The sequence below is a fragment of the Etheostoma spectabile genome, chromosome 2 (genome assembly GCF_008692095.1).
Source record: "Etheostoma spectabile isolate EspeVRDwgs_2016 chromosome 2, UIUC_Espe_1.0, whole genome shotgun sequence".
Taxonomy (NCBI): domain Eukaryota; kingdom Metazoa; phylum Chordata; class Actinopteri; order Perciformes; family Percidae; genus Etheostoma; species Etheostoma spectabile.
In genome coordinates this window covers 1,581,910-1,594,534 of record NC_045734.1, presented here as the reverse complement: position 1 = coordinate 1,594,534, position 12,625 = coordinate 1,581,910, and the positions used below count along the sequence as shown (strand labels likewise).

Sequence of the window (12,625 nt, the reverse complement as noted above, 5' to 3'; positions counted from 1 at the left end):
ACATGATTGGCTTCTATTAGGGCCATCTCGGGATACACTAGGGGAATTGGCTGACACGACCTGTCAATGGAATCCTTAGACGTCAAAGAATCCACCAGTGTGCTGAGTAACAGTGTTACAGCCCCGGGGGAGAAGAGAGAAGCGATCAAAACCCAGAAATTATGAACTGTTTAGCTTTGGTTACCAGTCCAGTATAGAAATCAATTTAAAATCCTGGTTCTTACTTTTAGAGCCCTGCATGGTCAAAGTCCTTACTACATCTCTGAGTTGATACAGCTTCATACTCCGATACGTAGTCTGAGGTCATCAGGTCAGAGACTGTTAGTTGTTCCCCACACTCATTTTAAATCCAGAGGGGATCGTTCATTTCAAGCAGTGGCACCTAGGCTGTGGAATGCATTGCCTACATTTCTACGTTGTATGAGTTCTGTTGATTCTTTTAAAAAGCAACTGAAGACGCTGCTATTCAAACAGGCTTTTAGTTAGACGTGGGTTTTTTTATGGTTTTTGTTTTTATGTTTTCCATTTGTTTTCGAAGTGTCTTATGCATTGCATTGTACTTAGTTGGTATTGTATTACATTTTACTGTGAAGCACTTTGTGATTTTTTATCTGTGAAAGGTGCTATACAAAAAAAACCTTACTTACTTACTACTTAGTTTCTTTTGATGAAACTTGGCCAGAAACTACAAGATTTTGAGGGGACAAGCTCGTTTTGGATGAAATGGCTTGGATGTTCTGATTCCTTGGATTGTTGGCAATGTAGGAAAAAAAAAGTTTTTGGCGATCTTTCACTGCTGTGAATAAAGACACGAGGAAAAAGGCTTGGATGCACACTCCACTTTAGACACGAGCGGCGCACAATCTTTCTGTATTTCTTTACTTCATAACAGGATTATAACTATAGGTAAGTCATCTTATGCTTTGTGCGTGGGCTTAATGGAATCATGAGACTTTAAGCTTTCAAATGTTGTGCTGCATGAGCGTGTTTATGAAGATTTAATGCTTGCAATTTATGAGTGGAAAAACGGTGTCGCTAATTAAACCAGATTATTAAACATAATGGAATATGAAAAAATGGATGGGTCTGCCCATGTCTATTCCAGCCCGTATCTCAGTGTCAATAAATGTTTTACTCAGGATTACTTTTGTGAGCTTTATGCTACCTCTCCGTCCTCCTGCTGGCTACTAGCCTGAATTACAATTAGTGGTATCTACATTTGTCTGGAAGGGCAAGTGGCCGTGACATAAGATGTCCACCTTACAGAGGAGGAGAGAGGATGGTGGCCTCTCAGTTCCCAACTTCCCACTTGTGTTAAGCCCCCTCCTTACCTGGTTTAACCCATGTGTCTGTTGGCTGGCTTACCTTAGTCTGACCATGACAGAGCCTGGGTTACTTCATGATGTTCTTTTTGCCAATGTTTCTAATAAACAGTACCAGCTCGATTTGGCTCCACTGTCTCTATATCATTAAAACTTTGAGTTTAGCTTAAAGATACTGCCATATAGCTTGGAACAGGCACACTTTTCCCCCATTATTCAATAATACAGCACTCCTCATTGGTGGGAGGCCTACAACAGCTCCTCAGTGGGAACAAAGGGGAGCTCATCGTCTAAAAGACATTTTTGGTAAGTTTGGCTGGTTACCCTTCTCTAACTTACAAAATGCATCTAGTATTTCAGTTCAAACTGCTGCAGGGGTTTGGCTCACGCACAATACAAAAATTCATTCCAAAAGTGTTGCTTGGGGGTTAGATGAGGGCTCAAGTGCTTCCCACACTAAAATGAAAAAAACATTTCTTTAAAATAAATGTATTTGTATAGCTTTATTTTTTAAACACAGTCACAAAGTGCTTTAACAAAAAAAACACATGAGAGACAGTAATATGTATACTGTTAAAAGTAGAACCTGATAAATGAGATCAAATAATACAATTGTATCATATTTTGCTCTTCTACACATACAGAGATATAGCATTGTGCTAATTTTGTAAGTGATCAATAGAATTGTGAACTGTATTTTGGAAGCAATGCAAGCCAATAAAGGTTGCTAAAATTGGAGTAATGTGTCTTCTCATAGAGCATCAGGATGTTGGCTAATTGCAAATGATTTATAGCTGTTTTACTGTGCACAATATAGAGCATTACAATGACCGAGACAGGATGGATAACTTTCTCCAAGTCAGATGGTCTAGTCCATTTTATTTATATAGTCCAAAGAGTTCTCCAGGAGGAGTGTCATGTCATAATATCTGTACATATAAAAGAATTTGACTGATAAAAATGTCAATCCGGTGATAGAGCTAGATAAAGTTTTCATAATGTATCTTAAGGGCAACATGAATATCTGTATATATACCAAAGTTCACAACAATAATTGTAACACTTGCAAAGACATTTCTCTCACAACCAAAAAAGTGCAAATCCTCTGTGAACACAGATGCAGAGGAAGGTTGTTTCATTTAGAAATTTTGGTACACTGAAAATCCAGAGTTCTCTTGAGAGCACAATTTAAATTTGTTCAGCGAGCTGCACCAATCACATCAGTGCATCTTATGTAGGCAGGGCCAGAGGCGAGCTGCACCAATCACATCGGTGAATCTGATATAGGCGGGGCCAGCAGCAAGCTGAACAGATGATGACAGTCTAATCTACCAATTAGGTCCGCTGGTAGCTAGGCATATGGGGCCCTGGATACGTCACCCCGTGTGTTATTGTGATTGGTCATGGTCTTATCCAATTGCATGCAGTGAGATTTCCAAATGCACTCTTGGTGACGCCTCTTGAGATGGGCGACTTTCATTACTCAATACCAGACCAAGTTCCTATCCACTTGTCAATCGAATTATCTGAAGTTCGGTAAAAAACCTCTGGTTAAAAGCTGGTTAAAGTTTCCATCCAACAGCTTTAAAGCAAATAAAAACCTGTGCGTGATGACGTCACATGCCGCTTTGCAATCATATTGGTATATCAAATTGATTTGAGACATTTTAAGGTGTTTCCATCATTTTTGCACTGAATCGCACAACATTCAAGCAAACATTTGTGAACCAAGTTTTTCTAGACAAAATGGAATTTGTCTACCAACAAGTGATCAATATTGGACAAGTTGTGATAGTGCTTATTTGCCACTGCGAGACAACTGTTTTTTGAGACATGTCTCGCTGTTTGAGCGCCTTCCATTTACTCCGGAGGACGTCCCACCGCTTGTCCTTACCTTTGCGGCCATTTCCTTTGCGAGTTCCTGATAAATTATGGAATTTTAGATTTTTGCTTTCTAAAATAGCCGTTATAATTTGATTGTAAATTAAATTCAGAAAGTGTCTCGTCTCTTTGTCCGTCCACTTCCATGCCATGTGTGCCAACAGAGCGGAAATATTGTGCGGAAATTAACTAAAACTTCTTTGTTTTGTGACAGGTTGCAACCAAACGTAACGTAAACGCAATTCACTATTTATTCAGCATAACATTTCCATCAGTGTTTATCGCATAAGCCGTATATCGATCAAGAGAAAATCTGATGAGACAAACGTATATCCGTTGAGTCAATATTCATGAAATTCCATCAAATTTTACGGTTTCTATAAAGGATTTTTTATCAAGAATTGCATGGAATGGTGGAACCAAGTGCAAAGAGGAGGAGGCAAAAGTGGAGCTAAAGGGTTTATTGCAATAAAAAGCAAAGTACAAACAAACAAAGGAAGTCCTGAAAGAGGCAAAAACTAAATCCAGGTTGAAAAAATCCAGGTGGCAAGGAACCAGAAACAAACTGCCACAGGGAGACACAACGCTACAATAATCTGACACAGGACAAGGGACACACAAATACTAAATACAGAGGGTAACGAGGTAACAGGAGGCAGGTGACAAGAGGGCCGGGAAACATGTGGAAAACATCAGGTAATCACGCGAGCAGAACACAAAGGAAGTGACCTAAAGACAAGATGAGACAGAGACCCGGACTTTAAAATAAAACAGGAAACAGAACATATGCAAGACCAGCACAAAAATAACACCATACCATAATCACTAGACATGACGGTAACCAGACTAAGAAATAAACACAGGAAAACAGACTACCACAATGAAACAAGACACCAAACCACAACATTTTTCATTCAATATCACTTCACTCGGATCAAAACTTGTGGCTGGAAACATCACTATAGTCATGGTTTGCTATATTTAATCAGAAGGCAGTGTAACATGTTCAATTTACTGCTGCCATTGGACTGCAAAGGCAATATTCACAGAGATGCTTCTGTTCCACACAGCAACTTGATGGCGTTATATGATACAGTGAATACTATTCAACCATGTTTGATTCATGTGTTCTTCACAGATATTGTGACGTTAAGTATTTATTTAGAATCTAGACAGTGTATGAAAGCATGTTAGATTTGATTACGAATGCACTCTGTAACTTTGCACAGGTGAGCAGTTTAAGTACAGTGGCAAATATCAACAATGAAAGCCTAAATGAAGCATTGATTTTAGGCTCTGTTTCAGACAGAAAACATTATATATATATATATATATATATATATATATATGAATTGCACATCACAGGTTACAGCAAACAGTACATTCTCCTCCAGTTTTTCTTTTTTGTAAACAGGAACAAGATAAGCTTTACCCAACCTCCCCATAAACCTCTTGGCAGCTAGTATGTTCACACATTTCCCAATTATGAATGTGCATTCTCACAGCTATGCATCAATATTATTTCAAAGCATAGGCCCACATAGGTCTTTAACATGTTACTGTTGGTGGCTTAAATTCAGTTATTAGTTACAATGTGTCAACCATTCTGTAAGGTGGTCAAATACCCACAGAAAATAAGATATAAATCAATGGGGAATGAACAGAAAGAAGAATGCTTTCTAAAAAAATATGATGAGAAAAAAAAGGATGGTGGGGGGGATGTGTCTCAGTTACAATTAGGGACACTCCCCCTGTGGGTAACTCTTTCCGACTTTCAAAATACGACAAAAATGTTCCCCACTTGACGTAGAACCTTTCCACCGACCCTCTCATTGTAAATTTGGTCTTCTCTAGTTTTAGAAAAAACATGACATCTTGCAGCCAAGCAGAAGCTGATGGGGAAGTAGAAGATTTCCAAACTAACAAAATTCTCCCACGGGCCAAAAGTGATGTGAATGCAATGATTTCCAACTGGTTTTCATTTAAACTCAGGATATCATCTGCCACACCAAATATTGATTAAAGTGAACAAGGCGGCAGCATCAATCCAACAACCTTGCTAAGTGTTTTAAAGACTATTGCCCAGTAGCTTGAAAGTTGGGGTCAGGACCAGAAAGAATGCCCTAGGTTGGCTGGAGAAAAAGAACATTTATCACAGCTAGCGTCTGTCCCGGCGTATATGTTTGCGTATTCAAACCATGCATTGCTTAAATGCACTCTATGCAAAACCTTAAAGATTCCATGTCATGAGAATTTCCCTTTATGAGGTTTTGTAACATTAATATGCGTTCCCCCAGCCTGCCTATAGTCCCCCAGTGGCAGATATGGTATCAGGGAACCACTAAGGTCCATATAAAAGATACTTCAGACACAGTATTAGGGGACCACTAAGGTCTATATAAAAGAGACTTCAGATACAGTATCAGGGGACCACTAAGGTCTATATAAAAGAGACTTCAGATACAGTATTAGGGGACCAGTAAGGTCTATATAAAAGAGTCTTCAGATACAGTATTAGGGGACCACTAAGGCCTATATAAAAGAGTCTTCAGATACAGTATTAAGGGACCACTAAGGCCTATATAAAAGAGACTTCCGATACAGTATTAGGGGACCCCTAAGGTCTCTATAAAAGAGACTTCAGATACAGTATTAGGGGACCACTAAGGCCTATATAAAAGAGTCTTCAGATACAGTATTAGGGGACCACTAAGGCCTATATAAAAGAGTCTTCAGATACAGTATTAGGGGACCACTAAGGTCTATATAAAAGAGACTTCAGATACAGTATTAGGGGACCACTAAGGTCTATATAAAAGAGACTTCAGATACAGTATTAGGGGACCACTAAGGTCTATATAAAACTATCCAAAGAGCACCATGTCATGGAACCTTTAAACTGTATAAGCCCCAATCTAGCACATGATGATGAATTGACTCTTTTCATTGCCTTTTGCACAATATTCCTCAGGCAAGTCTATACCAAGATCATCCTCCCACTTACTTTTTAATGTGTTCAGGCTCTCATCTCCAAGAGACATCGGCTGAGAATACAGTAGGGAGATTAGTCCTTTATTCACAGAGGTGAGAGTTTGTCCAGCAACTTTTTTTTTATTGATTTCTACAATGAACATAAGGAAAACAAGAAGTCATATAAACCCATGAGGAATTATGGCTCTGTTTGTTTCCCACTAGCTATATTAAATGTTGTGTTTGTTTTCTCCTCAACGCATAGGTCTCTTGTGTTCACCGTAATTAAAAAAAAACTTTGGGCTGACAGCCAGTATTTTAGGAACTTCTTTTTTTTGTAGTTGAACATAAAATGAATGTACTGCATGACACTATTGCTTTTTCCCATGGTCCATGCATGCAGGAGTCTTTCTGTGTGCTTTTGCTGTTTGTATGTTATGTGTGTGTCTGTGTGGTTACATGGGTCTGTTTCCACACTCGAGTTGTAAGAACAGACTCTAAGTGCACTGACTCCAGGTCACCTTTTAAAAAATGATGATTTGCAACTTTACAAAGTCACATTCCGGTCAAAACAACTGGCAGGGTCCAAACCACATTGACTTAAGTTCCAATTTGGGATTCAAGGCAAGGCAGCTTTATTTGTAAAGCACATTTAAGCAATAAGGCAATTTAAAGTGCTTTACATAAAAGATTAAAGGGCAATTAAAAACAATTTAAAATATCAAGGTAGATAAAATGTGGGATTTTGGGATGCTATTATGAGACAATGTGTAAGCCATTGCTCTATACACGGTCCCAGAACGGGCTGGTCCCCCCGGTCTTACTTTTTAATTGTCTTGATATGCTTACATAGATTGTCACACAGTTCCAGTTTTCAACAATTTAACAGCATACAGTAAGCAACTGTATACTCTGTGAAACAACCACCACTATGTTTAGAATGCTGCTCTAGCCTGCATTCACATTGACCGCGTCTGTCCCAAAAGGTGCGGCAAAGACGCAGGTCTTGCTATTCAATTTGAATAGGGGAGTGCATTTAGGCTGTGGCTGTAACGGGGTGTAGGGGACCCGAAAGAAAACATCTGGTGTAAATTAAAAAGTGAATTAGTCGGATTTTTTTGATTATTTTGACCAGAGAAGGGTTTGGAGAAGTGGGAGACCTCTACCCTCATATGGGCCTCTTCTCCGGTGTAAATTAAAAAGTGAAAGTAAAAGAAAGAAAGTTGAAACAGAATCAACTTTTGGAGAAAGAACTCCAAAACAACCTAACAACCCAACGTCACGCTGCAGTGGCCAATCATGTAGCTGGTGATCAGACTTGTCAGTGTGTTTTGAGGCGGTGTGAGAGTTCCGTTAAATAGGAAGCATCACTGCCACAAGAAAGAAAAAGTTTATGTAGCAGTTAGTCTATATCCCTTATTGTGTGTTGGGGAGTGGATCAGCTGGCAGCTCTATCATCTAGCATGATGGAAAGCTCAATTCTACAACGTAGCTGAGCATTGTCTCTTTCCAACCTGGACTGGATCAGGAACAGCTAATGGTAGCTCACATTGTCCTGGTAATGCATAAGACCCTTTGGCATCATTCTTTAAAAGTGCAAGGGAAAACCACTTAGTTAGGGTTATGAGAAGATCATCTATAGATTTGTATGTATGTATGTATGTTTAAGTGACACACGGGACAAGAACGGGACACACACTGCGGTCTCTTGGGTGAAAGTCCTGCCATGCTTGACTCAACCCCCACCCCCATCCTGCCTCCTTATGCCGATTTACATTCTCTACTATAGACAGTAATTCAACTCAATTCAAATGTAGTCATAGTGTCAAATCATAACAAAAGTAGTATGTGTAAACTACACTCTATTGTTTACAGAGAAACCAACAAAAATGACCAACCAAGAGCAAGCATTTGGTGTTACAGAGGCCAGGAAAAAAGTAGTAAAAGAAAAATAAGAGATACTTTATTGATCCCCAGGGGGGAAATACAATTTTTACGTTCTGTTTTGACATGTATATTACATTTTACACACAGGTCCAAACAAATCACACACATGCACAAACAGGACACATACATGTATTAATTGAGAGATGTCAGAGTGAGGGGGCTGCCTAAGGCCCGACCAGTTAATTGTGTAGTGTTTTTTTTTTTGGACAGGGGCACCTCAGCAGTGCAATGGTGAACTGGCACCTCTCCAGGTACCAGAACAGAGTCTTCATAGGGACTTCAACCGGAAACCCTACCGCTGCCCCCTAAAGGCAGTTTCCCCCTAGATTTGAACTTGGATTGCTGGATTCAGGGTCCAGAGTGCAAATCGTTACATCATGGAGCCTCTGCTAGTGAGGTTGAGAACAGCCTGTATTAGTATAAATGATGCAGTACTACTAGTCTACCCAGTAGTATACAAAGTATGTCAAGTTGGCTTGGCGTTGATGAACTGCAACATTAGAATGGGTAACATCTTCATTAGTAATAAAAGCTGAAAAATATCATATTCCATAATAACACACTGTGAAAGGAGCCATTCTGCATAATGAGTACATTGACTTTGCATGTACTGTACATGTAGTTGATAGAACTTTTCTACTTTCACTTAAGGAGAATCTTCCACCACTGATTGTTACTGATCATTGCGGGTTTTACTGCCAAAATGGTGTATACTTACAGTTTTGTTATTGTTTTTTTAGATCCAAAGACAAAATGTGACTTGGATATTTCCTTAAGTCCTCCGTACGTTGCAAAAAAGGACCAAATCATTTTAATTGACCGCCAAGGCCATCAGCTAAGGTGCCAGATTTAATTGAGAAGAGATGTCAGGATCACGATTGAAAGACTCAACTCCCGCGGCCCCTCAGAGCCTGGCGCTAGTCAGCAAAGTCAATGAAAGCCTTGAACTTTCAGACAGGATGAAAGAAATGAAGGCAGGCGATAGAGATAGGGGGCAGGAAAATGGCCAAGAAGGGAAAGACAGGCAGGAAGAAATGCGGGAGGGAGGGGAAGAGTAAAGAGAACAGAGGAAGAGAGAGAGAGAGAGAGAAGACGGTCAGAGAATTGGAACAGAGGGAAGATAAGTCCCTATTCAACTGCCAGGGAGCCACTATGCTGCTGAATTGCACCTGAGCCATGAACTGCAGACAGTTCCCTCCTCGCAGGGAGTTAGGGCCTATAATCTTCTGAGTTGATAATGAGAACTCAACCTCAATGATACATCAGCCCAATGGAGAAACTTAACAGCAAAGGCATCATTCTTCATTGCAAAATCCTGACACTTTTATTACCTGGCTTTTTTGTGGATCCCTATTTATAGCGTAGCAATGCAGGTATGGATACAAAGAGCACGGCAGCCAAGGGAAGCAACTGAGGAGTACGTTTAATACTCTACCAAACAGTGTTCCACTTTTAACAGATAGATTTAGCACTGTGCCTACCAAAGACGTGCAGTATAAAAAAGCCAATCCAAATTTATGTTGGCGTATTCGTAGTCATGAATAAAAATGGCTCCACATGCAGAAGCTATACGTCTTATTTTGCACTCAAAAGACTTTCTGTGACGCATGATCAATTTTGAAGAAGAAAAAAATTGATCAAATGGATACTGGGTTTCCATCTCGTTCTCCTTGATCTCCCTCTCTCTCTTTCTTCCTGTGGTGCAACAACAACAACAGCAGACGTAGCACAACCTTCCTTTGCTGTGGTGCGATGCAGTTTTTTTGTAAATCTCCTTATCACTGTGACTTAAGAAATTAAAAGATTCTTTGTCAGCATACACGGTGTCTCTCAGCGACTGGCAGAGAAAATACAATGTGCTTCTTTTTGTAACAATCACTTCAAGCCTTCAATATCTCCCTAGAAAGCCCAATGAAAAGCAAGAAAAGCACACAGGCAGTCTTCGATCGAGTCTCTTAATGAGACCTAATGGTCCTAATTCTTTGCCTCAATTGGTAATCCTTTATTTTCTGTCTGCAGTCAATGCAACACAGAGCTCCCTCAACAGGTGGTGCAGCGTGATTTTCAAGCTTTTCACGCTGACAAAGGCTGTGGCTCAATGGTAGTGCGGTTGCTAGCCAATCGGAAGGTTGGTGGTTCAGTGGTGGTTCCATCCATGGGAACTTTCCATAAGATCATCTCTCAATACAGATCAAACCAGCTATTAAGCAAACTCAAGTAACACAATGCCAATCTCTAGGTATAGTGAAGGGTATGTGATAATACTGTATGGGGTTAGTTTAATTCCAAAGGTCAAGGGAACTTTAGCAGGAGGCATAGTATCATAATTGGCCTTTAAAAATAAAAATGTGCCTGCCTCTATGGGAATTTAACACATGTGTACTTATGCCCCCTGCATTTTAAGGAACAACATTTATTTATTTAAAATGCATTATTCATTTACAAAGAAAATTGGTTTCCTTAAAAAGTTGGATTTTCCCATTTTTTGTTTTGTTTTTAGTAAAGGCCTTAAAATCCATTTTCCAATTTTATTCGTCTTTTTAATCAACTTCAGCATGGGTGTGTAAACTCTCTCAAGCCACTGTATGTACGGTCTTCATGCTTGAACTAATTTATTGACTTATTAGATATGATAAGAGTTCTATCAATTTTTAAATTTAACTTTTGACATGAAAGCTGGTTATTATAATTTATTTCCAATGCTTTTTAAAACACCTGAATGTCTCTTGCTCATGTCTGTACATCGATTTCCAATGATGCTTGAAAACAACAAATATGATGTTATATACACTGACCTGAAGGATTATTAGGAATACCATACTAATGAATAAATAAATCAATAATTGTTTATACACTGACTTAAAGGATTATTAGGAACACCATATTAATACTGTGTTTGACCCCCTTTCGCCTTCAGAACTGCCTTAATTCTATGTGGCATTGATTCAACAACGTGCTGAAAGCATTCTTTAGAAATGTTGGCCCATATTGATAGGATAGTATCTCGCAGTTGATGGAGATTTGTGGGATGTACATCCAGGGCACGAAGCTCCCGTTCCACCACATCCCAAAGATGCTCTATTGGGTTGAGATCTGGTGACTGGGGGGGCCATTTTAGTACAGTGAACTCATTGTCATGTTCAAGAAACCAGTTTGAAATGATTCGAGCTTTGTGACATGGTGCATTATCCTGCTGGAAGTAGCCATCAGAGGATGGGTACATGGTGGCCATAAAGGGATGGACATGGTCAGAAACAATGCTCAGGTAGGCCGGGGCATTTAAACAATGCCCAGTTGGCACTAAGGGGCCTAAAGTGTGGCCAAGAAAACCTCCCCCACACCATTACTCCACCACCACCAGCCTGCACAGTGGTAAAAAGGCATGATGGATCCATGTTCTCATTCTGTTTACGCCATAATCTGACTCTACCATCTGAATGTCTCAACAGAAATCCAGACTCATCAGACCAGGCAACATATTTCCAGTCTCCAACTGTCCAATTTTGCTGAACTGAACTGGATGTTTTTCCATTTTCACACGATTCTTTGTAAAACCTAGAAATGGTTGTGCGTGAAAATCCCAGTAACTGAGCAGATTGTGAAATACTCAGACCGGCCCGTCTGGCACCAACAACCATGCCACGCTCCAAATTGCTTAAATCCCCTTTCTTTCCCATTCTGACATTCACTTTGGAGTTCAGGAGATTGTCTTGACCAGGACCACACCCCTAAATGCATTGAAGCAACTGCCATGTGATTGGTTGATTAGATAATTGCATCAATGAGAAATTGAACAGGTGTTCCTAGTAATCCTTTAGGTGAGTGTATGTAATGTAGCAGCACGGGACATGTGACCACAATGGCAATTTGTGTCACGCGACAGTTCTAACACTCAGGAACCGAGAGAATCGTATTCGAGCAAAAACGGCCCCTCTGATTCATAATTCAATCATTTAATAACCATGAAACACAGAAACTTACCGATTTTCACAGCTAAAAGCTAACAAGCTACCAGTCACAGAGGTCTCTTCAAGGTCTTTCTAGCCTCTACAGGTGATTTTCTATCCAGCCTGGAACTTGGGCCTTTTTTGGGGTCGTTGAGCATTTCCTTGTTTTCATGTATTCTACAGTTCTCCCATGAATCATTGCAAGTTTATTTGCGGAAATGAAGGCACACTATGGAAATGAAGGCGCACAAATGTGATCAAAGATATTATATATTGGACAAGATAGATAACTACGGTTTTGCAGAGGAGAATGGCGTCACTGGTTTGAGATTTGGCATAAATTTGTGCCTTTTTTGAAGAAATGTAAATGGTTTTCGCTTCTAATGAGTTATAATGTTTACTATCTTTATTTTTCCATATAGAAAAACTGTTTTAGACAACACAAATGCTTGTGTAGGCAACACAAATTGGCTTAAAACAATTCCCATAAAGCTACAAAAATGAGGATGTAACGTTATGTTGCAGACGTCATTGCATCACAGACTAAGGTCTGTAAAA

General features: G+C 39.7%; 1 protein-coding gene across 1 annotated transcript in view; it reads left to right on the top strand.

Moving 5' to 3' along the window:
* The window catches only part of LOC116694632 (VPS10 domain-containing receptor SorCS3-like), a 314,801-nt gene that overhangs the window by 87,125 nt on the left and 215,051 nt on the right, over nucleotides 1-12,625 (top strand).